This window comes from Puma concolor, chromosome A3 (assembly GCF_028749965.1).
Source record: "Puma concolor isolate L17-30 chromosome A3, mPumCon1.1.hap2, whole genome shotgun sequence".
Classification (NCBI taxonomy): Eukaryota; Metazoa; Chordata; class Mammalia; order Carnivora; family Felidae; genus Puma; species Puma concolor.
In genome coordinates, this window is record NC_141669.1 from 78501000 (window position 1) to 78516499 (window position 15500).

A 15500-nucleotide genomic window follows, 5' to 3' on the forward strand; every position below is an offset into this window, starting at 1 on the left:
GAAAGAAACTCGATGAGATAAAAATAAATTCAGGAGAAAAAGTTAAAAGGAGGCTAAGAAGAAATAAAAAAGTACAGAGGGAAAGGTGTCATCAAAGTTGTTTGTTTTAGAGAGAGAGAGCTCCACCAGGAGAGAGAAGTGGGGGGTGGGGTGGAGGGAGGGGGAGAGAGAAAGAGAGAGAGAGAGGGAGAATCTTAAGCAGGCTCTATGTTCAGTGCAGAACCCAACACAGGACTTGATCCGATGACCCTGGGATCATGACCTGAGCTGAAATCAAGAGTCACCAACTGAGCCCCCCAGGCCAGGTGCCTCTGTCATTAAAGTTTTAAAGAAAAAGCACATCCTCATTAACAAGGGGGTGTGTAAAGGAATGAAATAGTTACAACAGAACAAAACTGTTTTAAAAATAAGAATAATTAGGGACTATTCACATTATATAATAACAATCACTCAAATAAAATAGAAAGAGTTTTTAAACAACTTTAAATGTTATAAGGCTAAAAGATGAAGCTGAAGGGGACAGGATAGACTCAAGGGCCAGAAGCACCAGGCAGGGATGACTGGGGTGGGGGCAAGGTCTCCTGGGCTTCTGCTAAGTCTGGGGTTGTCTCCAGGCCACCCCTGAAAGCTGAGATGCCTTCTGTCCTGCCAGCCATGCCTTATGTCAGAGCCTCCAGGAACTATTGGGGAAAGGCATTCATTGGGGGCCCCCCTGGAACTGGAGAAGTGTATGCCCCACCAGCATCACTCAACCCCTGCCTTTCAGCCACTGCCCTCGTGAGGTGGATTCTGGAGGCCTCACGCTAATGGATGATCACATCAGAAACCCTCTTTATTTTTTTTTTAATTTTTTAATGTTTATTTGTCTTTGAGAGAGAGAGCGAGAGGGAGGGAGAGAGAATGAGCAGGGTTAGGAGACACAGAATGTGAAGCAGGCTCCAGACTCTGAGCTGTCAGCACAAGCCTGATGTGGGGTTCGAGCTCATGAACCACAAGATCATGACCTGAGCCAAAGTCGGATGCTTAACTGACTGAGTCACCTAGGTGCCCCCAGAAACCCTCTTTAAGGGTAATTTCACACATCTGCAAAATTTTCGATGTATATAAAATAGGTATATAATTTATATCTTATATGTAACATTATATAACATTATAAATTATATCTAACATTATATCTTACATATAATATAAATTATTATTTACATAATTACCTATATTTTATAGATAGATAACCACCCCTTGGACCAGCAATCCCACATCTAGAATCTATCTCAAAGATATACTAGCCAAAAATTCAAAGCAATTGAATAAATCTCTTCATTGCATCAGTAGCTACAAAACCAGAAGACTGAAAAACACCCAAGTGTTCATCAGTACAGGCCTGCTGAAGAAACGATGGTCCACCCACATGAACAGAACACCACACTGCTGTACTAAGGAAGGAGGAAGAGTTCTATCTGCAACGCTAAAATGATCTGCAGAATACACTGAGTGAAATCAGAGGAATAGGATAGCTTTGGGGGTTTTCTTTTTAATTTTTTAAATTGTTTTTTAATATTTATTTATTCTTGAGAGAGAGAAAGAGAGAGAGCACAGCCAGGGGTGGGGGGAGGGGCAGAGAGAGAGGGAGACAGAATCTGAAGCAGGCTCCAGGCTCTGAGCTGTCAGCACAGAGTATGATGCAGGGCTCTATCTCACCAACCTTGAGATCATGACCTGAGCCAAAATCAAAAGTCAGACAGTTAACCGATTGAGCCACCCAGGCTGCCCTTGTATTTTTCTCTTTTTAAAAAGTATGCATTTCCTAGTTCTAGCCACTGAAAAGAGCTTGAAAATATGACAACCATAGAGTAGCAATAATCAGCTCTAGCACACAGATTGTGGTCTCCTAAACAACAACACTTCCCTACAAACAGAAGCAGACTCTGGGGTGCCTGGATGGCTCAGTCAGTTAAGCATCCAACTTTGGTTCAGGTCACGACCTTGCGGTTTGTGAGTTCAAGCCTCACATCAGGCTCTGTGCTGACAGCTCGGAGCCTGGATCCTGCTTCAGATTCTGTGTGTCTCTCTCTCTCTGACCCATCCCCTGCTCATGCTTTGTGTGTGTGTGTTTCTTGCTCTCAAAAATAAATAAATATTTTTTTTAATTAAAAAAAAAAAAAGCAGACTCCTAGGAGAAATGGTCGATACCAGGATTAAAGAAAAAAATACAAAGTGCATTTTGGAATATCTTGTCATGCCAGGAACAAGAAGACTATCAAAGATCTAAAGTTATGTCAAAAAGACTCAGGAGCCAACTGGATGGCACTTTCTCTGTCCAAACATGAGACAGATCAAGCATCAACAGCAATAGCAGGGCCAATGAATCACGAGAACATAACAGTCCTAAATACTGATGTAGCCAATAAAAGAGGTGCAAACTACATGAAGCAGGAAAAGGTAGAACTAAAAAGAGAAATACAAAAATCTAGGATTGTAGTTGCTTATTTTCATACCTTCTCTCAAAGATAGATAGAACAAGTAGACAGAAAATCAAAGATATAGAAGCCGTGAACAACACTTGAAACTAACTTGCTGTCATTGACATTGATAGAACACTCTTCCCTACAACAGCATGATACACATTCTCTTCACATACATCAGAATCAACTGAAAAGCAGGAAAACAATAGAGAAAATCGATAAAACTGAAAACTGGATATTTGAAAAAGATAAAGTGAAAAACCTCTCATCAGACTGATCAAGAAAAAAAAAAGAAAGAAAAGAAAAAAGACACAAATTACCAGTATCAGACATTTGCAGGGACATCACTATAAATCCTAAAGGCAAGAAGGGAATACTATGAATAACTTTATGCCAATAAATTCCACAAATTTAATTAAATAGACAAATTTCTTGAAAAACACAAAATACCGAAGCTCATTCAATGGTAGGTAACCTGAATAGTCCCATATCTATTAAATAAATTAAATGTATAGGTTAAAAAAAAAACCTTCCCACAAAATTGCAGACCCACATTCCCTCGCTAGTGAATTCTGCAAAATATTTAACAAAGAAATAATACAAGACTTATACCTTAAAAGCTACAAAGCATTGCTGAAAGAAATTAAAGGCCTAAATAAGTAGAGAGATGTACCTTGTTTATGGAATCCAAAGACTCAATATTGTTAAGTAGGCAATTCTCCTAAATTGATCAATACATTCAATGGAATTGTTGTAGAAGTTCCAGGATGTTTTCATAGAAAATGGCAAGCTGATCCTAAAGTTTATATGGAAAGGTAAAGGACCTAAAATGGCCTCAACAGTTTTGAAAAAGAACAAAATTCTTTTAGATTACCTGGTTTCCAAACCTATAGTAATCAATACGGTGTGGCATTGGCATAAAACCACACTGACATATAGGTCAATAGAATAGAAGGATAGTCCAGCAAAAGACCAACACATTTTTATGGTCAATTTATTTTTGACAAGATGTCAAAGCAATTAAATTAGAAAAGGATATGCTTTTCAATAAATGGTGCCAGAATATCCATACACAAAAAATTAGACCTCTACTTACATCACCCACAAAAATTAACTCCTAAATGTAAGAGCTAAAACATAGAATAAAATCTTGGTGACTTCGAGTTAGGCCAAGATTTCTTAGATATGACATCAAACATACCATCCATAATAGAAAAAAAGGTGATAGTTTGAATTTCATCAAAATTTTTAAAGTTTTCTCTTGAAGAGACTCCATTAAAAAATGAAAACTCAGAGCAATGCGGCTGGTTCAGTTGGTACAGCATGTGACTCTTGATCTCGGGGTGATGAGTTCAAGCCCCATGTTGAGCAAGGAGCCTACTTCCAAAAAAAAAAAAGGAGAAAAAGAAGAGAAGAAGAAAAGCCCAACCACAAGCTGGGAGAAATTATTTTCCAGCTAAGGAGTTATATCTGCAATATACAAAAACTCTTACAACTCAATAATGAAAACACACACACGCACACAAAGGACAAAAGATTTGAATAGACAATTCACCAGAGAAGATATACGAATGTCTAATCAGCATTCAAATGCTACTGAACATCATTACTGTAGTTTGTTGTATGTGAACTACTACTCAAAAAAAAAAAAAAAACCTGTAAAATAAAAAACTACCTTTGGCAGTTGCTAGGGCATCAACTCATTATTCTTGAAGATTAGTAGAAAAATGAAAAGAACTGGGAGGAGTCAAGATTGCGGAACAGCATGGAAGCTTTCTGTGTGTCTCGCATCCATGAAATACAGCCAGACCAACACTAAACCATCCTACACACCTAGAAAACCGATTGGAAGATTAACACAACAATCTGCACAAACTGAACCACAGAATTCAGCAAGTATGCGACACAAAGAGCTGAACTTGGGGAGCAAGAAGCCCTGAAAGGTAGGGAACCCCTTTTTCAGGTGGAGAGAGGACAGAGATGGGGGGGAGCATATGGGGAAAGCACCCCTCCCCAAAAGCAGCTGGAGAGAAAGTAGAAAATTGGAAACAGCCGCAGGGACTAAACTAAAAAGGGAGAAAGGAGAGGGTTTAAATTCCATTAAGACTAAAGAAGCGGAGCGCAAAGGCTGCAACTCCGCAGCTCGATACCTGGCAGTGCTCTGGTGGGAAAGGTGAATCCCCAGGAACAGAGTGGGGTCCAGGAGGATCTCAGGCCACATGGGGAAAAGTGGTTCCACTGCTGGAGGGACATTTGGTAGAAGCCCCTACCAGGGGCTGTTGAAGCCACCTGGTCCCAAGAGACCCCAGAAGGCAGCCACATTCGCTGGTGCTGGGGCAAGGTTGTTGAGGGTGAAGCCTGGTGTCAGATGTGTGTTGCGATTTTCCATGGTCCCTGAAACGCTGAGGCTACAATGTCTCACGATTTTTTTGGAGGGTGGGCTGGCACCTGGCCTCAGTCTTGGGGCACCGGCAACAGCAGTGTCCAACAGGCATTCCTGGGTGCAGCTGACATTCGGCCATTGCTCATTCAGCCATTGCTAGGTGAGACCCTCCCTTAGACCGGCGGAGTGGGTCAAAGCCACAGTCCTTTGGAAGTAAGGGGACGGGGAAAACAGCCGCATCTGAGACAAAACTTGGGAGCGAGGTACTTCCTGGGGCCTGGTCGCGGGGAGTGGACGAGAGCTGAAGACCGAGGACCGGTGCGTGACTGCTGATCTGGGAGAACAGACTGGGTGGCTGGGCGGTGCCATTTTTCACCGCTCTGGAGCATGTGCATGCGCCCTATGAGCACCGCAACAATCCACCCCAGTAGGCTAGCAGCGCCATCTAGGGGACAGTGGAGCTGTTACACCAAGCCCTGCCCAACTGGGCCAACTTCACTCTTCAAGAACACAAACCTCAGCACCAGCTTAATTTATGGACTAAAGAGCTACATGCATCAACCTCTAGGGGAAAACGAAGCAATTTCAGTCTTACTTAAATCTGTTAGCAGGTTCATCTATTCATTTTTTTCCCTCTTTTTCCTTTTTCTCTTTTACAGTTCTTTTTTCTTGAATACAGAAAGAAAAAAACTCATTTTTATTTTCAATTTTTATTAAAAATATCTGTCTTTAATTTTTATTACTATATTTTTTACTTTTGTGTAAATTTTTTCAAATTCTACTTTACTTCCATCATTTTATTTTAGTCTACTTCAGTGTACTCACTTTTTCAAATTTTCAAACAATTTCCTTTTTTTCTTTCTTTTTCTTTTTTTTCCCTTTTCAATTTCTTTTTCTTGAATGCAGAAAGAGAAAAACTTCAGTTTTACTTTCAATTTCTTTTAAAAATATTTTTATCTAATTTTTATTACTATATTTTTTGCTTTTATGTAAATTTTTTCAAATTCTATCTTACTCCCATCATTTTATTTCAGTCTACTACAGTGTATTCACTTTTTCAAATTTTCAAACGATTTCTTTTTTTGTCTTTTCTTTTTTCTTTTTTTATCTTTTTTCTCTTTTTCATTTCTTTTTTCTTAAATACAGAAAATGAAAAAATTCATATTTCTTTTTAATTTTTATTAAAAATATTTTTCCATAATTTTTTTCTACTATATTCTCTACTCTTGTGTATTTTAGTCTACTTTAGTGTATTCATTTTTTCAAATTCTCAAATGATTTCCTTTTTTTTCTCTCCCCCCCTTTTTTTTTGTTTGTTTGTTTGTTTCTCTAATCTGTCAAACCACTTTCTACACCCAGACCAAAACACACCTAGGATCTAGCATCATCTATTCAATTTTTGTGTGTGTATGTTTTTAATTTTTAATTTTAATTTTTTTTAATTTTAATTTTTTTTAATTTCAATTTTTCTACCTCCTTAATTCCTTTTCTCCCTTCAAAATGACAAAACAAGGGAATTCACCCCAAAAGAAAGAGCACGAAGAAACGACAGCCAGGGATTTAACCAACACAGACACAAGCAAGATGTCTGAACCAGAATTTAGAATCACGATAGTAAGAATACTAGCTGGAGTCAAAAATAGATTAGAATCCTCTTCTGCAGATATAAAAGAAGTAAAAAATAGCCAGAATTAAAAATGCTATAACTGAGCTGCAATCACGGATGGATGCAGCAGCAGCAAGGATGGATGAGGCAGAACAGAGAATCAGTGCTATAGAAGACAAACTTATAGAGAATAACGAAGCAGAAAAAAAGAGGGAGATTAAGGCAAAAGAGCACGATTTAAGAATTAGAGAAATCAGTGACTCATTAAAAAGGAACAACATCAGAAGCACAGGGATCCCAGAGGAGGAAGAGAGAGAAATAGGGGTAGAAGGGTTATGTGAGCAAATCATAGCGGAAAACTTTCCTAACTGGGGAAAGACACAGACATCAAAATCCAGGAAGCACAGAGGACTCCCATTAGATTCAACAAAAACCGACCATCAACAAGGCATATCATAGTCAAATTCACAAAATACTCAGGCAAGGAGAGAATCATGAAAACAGCAAGGGAAAAAAAGTCCCTAACCTACAAGGGAGGACAGATCAGGTTTGCAGCAGACCTATCCACAGAAACTTGGCAGGCCAGAAAGGAGTGGCGGGATATATTCAGTGTGCTGAATCAGAAAAATATGCAGCCAAGAATTCTTTATCCAGCAAGGCTGTCATTCAAAATAGAAGGAAAGATAAAAAAGTTTCCCAGACAAACAACAATTAAAGGAGTTTCTGACCACTAAACCAGCCCTGCAAGAAATTTTAAGGGGGACTCTCTGAGGGGAGAAAAGATGAAAATATATATATATATAAATAAATAAATACCAAAAGCAACAAAAGATTAGAAAGGACCAGAGAACACCACCAGAAACTCCAACTCTACAAGCATCATAATGGCAATAAATTCATATCTTTCAGTACTCACTCTAAACGTCAATGGACTCAATGCTCCAATCAAAAGACATAGGGTAACAGAATGGATAAGAAAACAAGACCCATCTATATGCTGTCTACAAGAGACCCACTTTAGACCTAAAGACACCTACAGATTGAAAATAAGGGGATGGAGAACCATCTATCATGCTAATGGTCAACAAAAGAAAGCCGGAGTAGCCATACTTATATCAGACAATCTAGACTTTAAAATAAAGACTGTATCAAGAGATGCAGAAGGGCATTATATCATAATCAAGGGGTCTATAGACCAAGAAGACCTAACAATTGTAAACATTTATGCGCCAAATGTGGAAACACCCAAATATATAAATCAATTAATCACAAACATAAAGAAACTCATCGATAGTAATACCATAATAGTAGGAGACTTCAACACCCTACTCACAGCAATGGACAGATCATCTGATCAAAAAATAAACAAGGAAACAATGGCTTTGAAATGACACATTGGACCAGATGGACTTAACAGATATATTCAGAATATTTCATCCTAAAGCAGCAGAATATACATTCTTCTCCAGTGCACATGGAACGTTCTCCAGAATAGACCATATACTGGGACAGAAATCAGCGCTAAGTAAGTACAAAAAGATCGAGATCATACCGTGCATATTTTCAGACCACAATGCTATGAAACTCGAAATCAACCACAAGAAAAAATTTGGAAAGGTAACAAATACTTGGAGACTGAAGAACATCCTACTAAGGAATGAATGGGCTAACCAAGCAGTTAAAGAAGAAATTAAAAAGTATATGGAAGTCAATGAAAATGATAGCACCACAACCCAAAACCTCTGGGACGCAGCTAAGGCGGTCATAAGAGGAAAGTATATAGCAATCCAGGCCTTCCTAAAGAAGGAAGAAAGATCTCAGATACACAACGTAACCTTATGCCTTAAGGAGCTGGAAAAAGAACAGCAAATAAAACCCAAAACCAGCAGAAGACAGGAAATAATAAAGATTAGAGCAGAAATTAATGCTATCGAAACCAAAAAAACAGTAGAACAGATCAATGAAACCAGAAGCTGGTTCTTTGAAAGAATTAACAACATTGATAAACCACTAGCCAGTTTGATCAAGAAGAAAAAGGAAAGGACCCAAATAAGTAAAATCAAGAATGAAAGAGGAGAAACCACAACCAACACAACAGAAATAAAAACAGTAATAAGAAAATATTATGAGCAACTATACGCCAATAAAATGGGCAATCTGGAAGAAATGACAAATCCCTAGAAACATGTACACTACCAAAACTGAAACAGCAAGAAATAGAAAATTTGAACAGACCCATAACCAGTAAGGAAATTGAATTAGTAATTAAAAATCTGCCAAAAAAAACAAGAGTCCAGGGCCAGATGGCTTTCCAGGGGAATTCTACCAAACATTTAAGGAAGAGTTAACACCTATTCTCTTGAAACTGTTCCAAAAAATAGAAATGGAAGGAAAACTTCCAAACTCTTTCTATGAAGCCAGCATTACCCTGATTCCAAAACCAGACAGACACCCCACTAAAAAGGAGAACTATAGACCAATTTCCCTGATGAACATGGATGCAAAAATCCTCAACAAGATATTAGCCAACCAGATCCAATACATTAAAAAAATTATTCACCACGACCAAGTGGGATTTATACCTGGGATGCAGGGCTGGTTCAATATCCGCAAAACAATTAACATGATTCATCACATTAATAAAAGAAAGGACAAGAACCATATGATCCTCTCAATAGATGCAGAGAAAGCATTTGACAAAAGACAGTGTCCTTTCTTGATAAAAAACCCTCAAGAAAGTAGGGATAGAAGGAGCATACCTCGAGATGATAAAAGCCATATACGAGCAACCCAACACTAATATCATCCTCAATGGAAAAAAACTGAGAGCTTTCCCCCTAAGGTCAGGAACAAGACAGGGATGTCCACTCTTGCCACTGTTATTCAATATAGTATTGGAAGTCTTAGCCTCTGCAATCAGACAACACAAAGAAATAAAAGGCATCTAAATTGGCCAGGAGAAGGTCAAACTTTCACTTTTCACAGATGACATGATACTCTACATGGAAAACCCAAAAGATTCCACCAAAAAACTGCTAGAACTGATTCATGAATTCAGCAAAGTAGCAGGATATAAAATCAATGCATAGAAATCAGTTGCATTCCTATACACCAACAATGAAGCGACAGAAAGAGAAATCAAGGAATCGATCCCATTTACAGTTGCACCAAAAACCATAAAATACCTAGGAATAAATCTAACTAAAGAGGTGAAAAATCTATACACTGAAAACTATAGAAAGCTGATGAAAGAAATTGAAGACACAAAGAATTGGAAAAAGATTCCATGCTCCTGGATAGGAAGAACAAATATTGTTAAAATGTCAATACTACCCAAAGCAATCTACATATTCAACGTGACCCCTATGAAAGTAACACCAGCGTTCTTCACAGAACTAGAACAAATAATCCTAAAATTTGTATGGAACCAGAAAAGACCCCGAATAGCCAAAGTAATCTTGAAAAAGAAAACCAAAGCAGGAGGCATCACAATCCCAGACTTCAAGCTATACTACAAAGCTGTAATCATCAACACAGTATGGTACTGGCACAAGAACAGACACTCAGATCAATGGAATAGAATAGAGAACCCAGAAATGGACCTACAAACGTATGGCCAACTAATCTTTGACAAAGCAGGAAAGAATATCCAATGGAAAAAAGACAGTCTCTTCAGCAAGTGGTGCTGGGAAAACGGGACAGCGACATGCAAAAGAATGAACCTGGACCACTTTCTTATACCATACACAAAAATAAACTCCAAGTGGATGAAAGACCTCAATGTAAGACAGGAAGCCATCAAAATCCTTGAGGAGAAAGCAGGCAAGAACCTCTTTGATCTTGGCCACAGCAATTTCTTACTCAACATGTCTCTGGAGGCAAGGGAAACAAAAGCAAAAATGAACTACTGGGACCTCATCAAAATAAAAAGCTTCTGCACAGCAAAGGAAACAATCAGCAAAACTAAAAGGCAACTGACAGAATGGGAGAAGATATTTGCAAACATCTCAGATAAAGGGTTAGTATCCAAAATCTATAAAGAACTTATCAAGCTCAACACCCAAAAACAAATAATCCAGTGAAAAAATGGGCAAAAGACATGAATAGACACCTCTCCAAAGAAGACATCCAGATGGCCGACCAACACATGAAAAAATGCTCAACATCACTCATCATCAGGGAAATACAAATCAAAACCACAATGAGATACCACCTCACACCTGTCAGAATGGCTAACTTTAACAACTCAGGCAACAACAGATGTTGGCGAGGATGCAGAGAAAGAGGATCTCTTTTGCATTGTTGGTGGCAATGCAAGCTGGTGCAGCCACTCTGGAAAACAGGATGGAGGTTTCTCAAAAAACTAAAAATAGAACTACCCTATGACCCAGCAATTGCACTAACAGGTATTTATCCAAGGGATACAGGTGTGCTGTTTCAAAGGGACACATGCACCCCCATGTTTATAGCAGCACTATCAACAACAGCCAAAGTACGGAAAGAGCCCAAATGTCCATCGATGGATGAATGGATAAAGGCGATGTGGTATATATATACAATGGAGTATTACTCAGCAATCAAAAAGAATGAAATCTTGCCCTTTGCAACTATGTGGATGGAACTGGAGGGTATTATGCTAAGTGAAATTAGTCAGTCAGAGAAAGACAAAAATCATATGACGATTTTAAGAGACAAAACAGATGAACATAAGGGAAGGGAAACAAAAATAATATAAAAATAGGGAGGGGGACAAAACAAAAGACACTCATAAATATGGAGAACAAACTGAGGGTTGCTGGAGGGGTTGTGGGAGGGGGGATGGGCTAAATGGGTAAGGGGTGTAAGGAATCTACTGAAATCGTTGCTTCACTATGTACTAATTAATTTGGATGTAAATTTTAAAAAATAAAATATAAAGTTAAACTATAAAAAAAAAAGAAAAGAAAAGAAAAAGAAAAAGAACCAAACAATATTATCCAGGCTTTTCTAAAGTGAATTGTGCTTCAGGAAACCCTAATAGTCAACAGGAAAAAAGGGGAGGGGTTTAGAATCACAGTCACAAATACAGAAGGAATAATAGAATTAGAACATCACTAGTATGTAATCCTTAATAAAATAATAAATCTAGACAAAGAGCATCCATGGCTGCTGAAACCATTATGTTAGAGGCTGATGTGGAATTTAATAATGGATGAATTAGGTTGACTACATCTGAAGTCATCAATAAAATTAACATCATGAAATGTGGAATATTATGTACTTTCTCTTGTGATGCAATAGTACATAGTACCACCTATAACATATTTTTGCAAAAAAACTGTATCTGAATATTATCAAGCTTCTAGAGCTAATTATCAGGAGGGATCAAAGGACTTGTTGAAGGATGCCTTGAGGTTGCAATTAGCCAAAATCTGTGGGAAATTCTATCGATCAACAAATAAATATCATAAATGGGAGTAGGGAGAGAGAGAATTGGTATAAATTAAGAGAAATTTAAGAGATACGTTAGTCAAATGCAAAGTGGTGGACTTTGTTTGGATCTTGAGTCAAGCAAATCAATTGCAAAAATACCAGAGATATGTGTGGTAATTTGAACAATGACTATGTATTAGGTAATGCAGGAGATTTATTATTATTAATCTTATAAGGTGTAACAATGATACTGTGGTTATCCTTTTTTTAAAGAGTAGTTAGCTGTTGGGTATTCATACTGAAGTGTTCACAAGTTAAATTAAACCATATCTGGGATTTCCTTTAAAATATTCCAGTGACCACAGTACAGGGGTAGAGGAATGCTGTGGAAATGCATAGAGTAAACAGTGCTGACAAGCCTTAGAAGTAATATGGGTGGATACATGGGGTGGGAGGGTAAATACAGTATCTCCCCTACTTTATTATCTTCCATAATAAAGAACTGGGGTTGTGTTCTGTTGAATTTTACATGGGCTGTATCCATACAGATCCCAGCCCTGGGGCCAGTTCTGACTTACTGAGAGTTCAGCAGGAGGATTCCCTCCCTGATCCACACAGAGACCACAGGTTCAGTGTCTGCAGGGTGCACAGGAGAGAAAGGAGCCAGGGGTTAAGAAAACAGTAAAGCAAGCAGGTGAAAGCAGGCACCCACCTGTGTGCTGAGGATTCACGGAGAGTGGGGGACCCTGGCGAACAGAAGACCACATGTCCAATCCAAAGGGGGAAGCCAATGTTGCCATGTGGGAACAGGGGCACCAGATGGCCAACTTTCCTGATTTTTCATTAGAAAACTGAAATCTGAGCATTTCAGTAAAATCTCCCAACATGAAGGCAAACAATTAAAAATTGTTTCAATGCTTGGCCACTCAGTGCTAGAAAGCTGAACAAATTCTGTCAGGAGGCTAGATTTGTTCCACGGACTGCTGTTTTGTGATCTCTGACACCACACCATGTAATGCATTATACAGTGCTGTGATGCATTAATAATTGTTGACATCTTTAGCAGTTGGGTCACATGCTGGGACAACTGGGGTCGCATACATCTGAAATACCCAGACCTTTTACATGCAAACAGCTGTCAAGCCAGACATCCAGAGTTCAGCCATACTGAACTCTGAACTGAACATAGGCATACAATTATCTCTGTCAAATTGCATATTGTCATTTGTCGGAAACATTTGTCTCTGGATTGTCTCTACTTGTCCTCCAAATTCTATGGAATTTTTACTACCTTCCAGCTTTGTGTTGTACACAATAAGCCTGTCTTCATCCAATGTAACTACAAAGTCAATGTCAGCCAGGGATGTGTCGGGCTCTTCTGCTCTAGATTACCTATAACTTCACCTACCTTCCAAGTTTGTCCATCTCGTACTTATACATCTTCCTCCTTAAAGCCACCCTACGTCAGACACAGGCCTAATCCACCAATCTTGCGGCGTTAATCGTGTCACCTCCTCCCATCTGTATGGTACTATATGGTTTTTAAGGCATTTTCCCAAAATATCCTGACTTGATCTTTGTCACCTAGCACAGGCTTTAAAAATCTAATCAATGTCACATTAAGATGTTGCATTACAAATCTGCCGGTAGTCTATTTGTTTATAACCCACTACTAATTTCCTAGCAGGGGATTTCTAGACTAAATAGAGAAAAGGCAACTAATTTCACTTCCTTCCTTCCCACCTCACCATTTAACCAGAAAAAGAGCTCCCCAAAGCACCACCATTCCCACAATAGCTAACAGAGACAGAAACAATATTTAAGAGAAAGTTCTAACCTTGAGAGGTGACAGAAAGTAGAATGGGTTGCTTGTGAAGAAAAGACATTTTGATGCCAGAAGTTTTCAACTAGGAGCTGGGGTTCTGTAGAAGGGATTCCAACATGGATGGGAAGTTGTGCGGAATGATCTTACATTCAGTTATTTCTGTCCATGTGAGGAACCTGTTCCGTGCTCAGCTCTCAGAAGTATCTGACCAGTTCTTGCAGTGAGTAACCTGTGACATCAGAAACACACTTGGCAAGTCTGATCATTTTTATGCTTTGCATATTTTACAACCAATTCCCTTTTTAAAAAAAGAGTTTTCAGCAAGTTTTCTTTTAAAAATGCCAACCTTTCCACTGTCGTTCAAAAACGAAGAGAATCCATACAACAGAATATTATTCAGCTATAAAAAGAAATTAAAGGGGCGCCTGGGTGGTGCAGTCGGTTAAGCGTCCGACTTCAGCCAGGTCACGATCTCGCGGTCTGTGAGTTCAAGCCCCGCGTCGGGCTCTGGGCTGATGGCTCAGAGCCTGGAGCCTGTTTCCGATTCTGTGTCTCCCTCTCTCTCTGCCCCTCCCCCGTTCATGTTCTGTCTCTCTCTGTCCCCAAAATAAATAAACGTTGAAAAAAAATAATTAAAAAAAAAAAGAAATTAAGTAGTGATACAGGGTAGAACATGGATGAATCTTGAAAACATTACGCTAACTGAAAGAAACCAGTCACAAAAGACTTCATGTTCTATGATTCCATTCATATGAAGGTTCGCAATAGGAAAATGTATACAGATAGAAGGTAGATTAAGTGGTTGCTTAGGACTGAAGTGAGGAGCCAGTGGTGATAGGTAAAGGATGTGGGGTATCTTACTCAGGTGCTGAAAATGTTCTAAAATTGACCATAGTGATGGTTGCACAATTTGGTGAATACACCAAAATCCATTGAAACGTACACTTTAAAACGGTATATGAATTACTTCTTAAAACTGTTTTCTTTTAAACTTAAACAAACTTTCTTCTTATAATTATTAATGGACAGATACTTGTCTCCAGGCCTGGGCTAGATTTCTCACCATCTGCCGAGGATGAACCTGTAAGCAGAAGGCTCTCGGTGGGTGAGACCCTGGCCTCAGGTTAGATGAGGAGGGCAGACATTCTCGCATTTCAGTGGGCATGAGGCTCTCCATCCTCAATCTGTAGCAGAGGAGATGGACAAGAACTCCACCTTCCACCCACTTTCTCTGAGCCTTCTAGGTCTTGCCTCTCAACGCTCCAGGTAGTATTTCTATCCCAGGATTTAACTATATCCTGTCCATAAAAACAGCAGAAACCACTCTTTCGGAAGAACGCGTTTGGGACGACTCTCAAGCCGACTAAACTTGTTCTCTGCTCGGCCCACACCTCCTGGGGATGCGGGGCACCCACCCACCCCCTGGCAAAGCAGTCCCCACGCTTCAGAGGAGTGCTGCCTACAAAAACAAAAACACCCTCCCTCCACCCCTCAGGAGGACTTCTGAACCTGGCATTTGTGGCATGCATGAAAGGACACCCACCACTCGGACATCTCTAGAAGACGTCTGCTCTGCGGTCCGCCAGCAAATTGCACCACTGCAGACTGGCACCGGAGACAGGAGGCACAAAATGGGGAGAGGGAAACGCCCAGTGCACATATCCCAAACTCTGCACGTCCGCCCAGGGAGGCCTGTGCCTGGAGAGGGGAAAAGGGCCCCCAGTCTCGGAGTGTCTGCAGCTAGGAGAGAAGGGAGGGACTGCTCCACTTCCGCCCCGCTCTTGAGCCCTGGACCCAACTCCCGGGAGCGGT

General features: G+C 39.5%; 1 long non-coding RNA gene across 1 annotated transcript in view; it reads right to left on the minus strand.

The window, feature by feature from the left end:
- Nucleotides 1-15488, minus strand: part of LOC147582554 (uncharacterized) — a 99068-nt gene extending 83580 nt beyond the window's left edge. The window contains exons 1-2 of the long non-coding RNA XR_015249262.1: nt 15232-15488; nt 13701-13917 (exon numbers count right to left, since the gene is read on the minus strand). This is a non-coding gene — a long non-coding RNA (uncharacterized LOC147582554). The remainder of the gene's footprint in view (nt 1-13700; nt 13918-15231) is intronic.
- Between the last annotated feature and the right edge of the window lie 12 nt (nt 15489-15500).